The sequence below is a fragment of the Nannospalax galili genome, unplaced genomic scaffold (assembly GCF_000622305.1).
Source record: "Nannospalax galili isolate Female #2095 unplaced genomic scaffold, S.galili_v1.0 scaffold100, whole genome shotgun sequence".
NCBI classification, from domain to species: Eukaryota; Metazoa; Chordata; class Mammalia; order Rodentia; family Spalacidae; genus Nannospalax; species Nannospalax galili.
In genome coordinates, this window is record NW_008352891.1 from 4,007,668 (window position 1) to 4,008,401 (window position 734).

Genomic DNA, 734 nt, shown 5'->3' on the forward strand with positions numbered 1-734 from the left:
GAACTGTAAATACTTCCTTCCTTCCTTAAGTTGCCTTTAACAAGTATTTTGTCATAGCAACAAGAAAAGCAGGCACTACACCAAGTTTCTCGGTTTTATAAGAAGACAGTGATTCCTCCAAACATCATTGAGACAGGAGAGCAACCAGAGTGGAATTCTCCCTAGAGAGGGAAACAGCACCATCCTCACCCTCAATGAGAGTGTTACAGAGTCAAGTGGCAGCTTCTGGGATTGCAGACCACAGGCATAAACTGGCTTCCCATGCAGCCAAAGCCAAAAGGAGTTTCCCTTCTACCTCCTTTCCCCATCCTAGTTCGAGTAAATGACTGGAGCTTCTGGGGCTTTGGGCAACATCAGCATATTCTGCAAACAATTCTGCCTGAGAAGATGCTTAATGCAAACGTCTTGTTTTTTAAGTATTATGAATGAAAGCCTGGTATAGCAGTACCCCGTAAGTTCTTTAAACACACTGGCTCACTGGATCTAAACCTGGGGAACATCAAAGGTGGTCAACTCTCCTGCACTAGCATATCTCAGGGAACCTGGAAGAATTCGTGTCCATGAAACTATCCAGGCTATAGCTGTCAAGGGAACCCAACTGTGCTGTACATCTAGAACATCCCTGGCTATGAAGAAAAATAATAAAGACATTCAGAGCCTTAACCTTAAAAAAATACAATTTCTTTGGATTTTATTCTTCGAAATTTTTATGCATGTATATAATTTATCATATA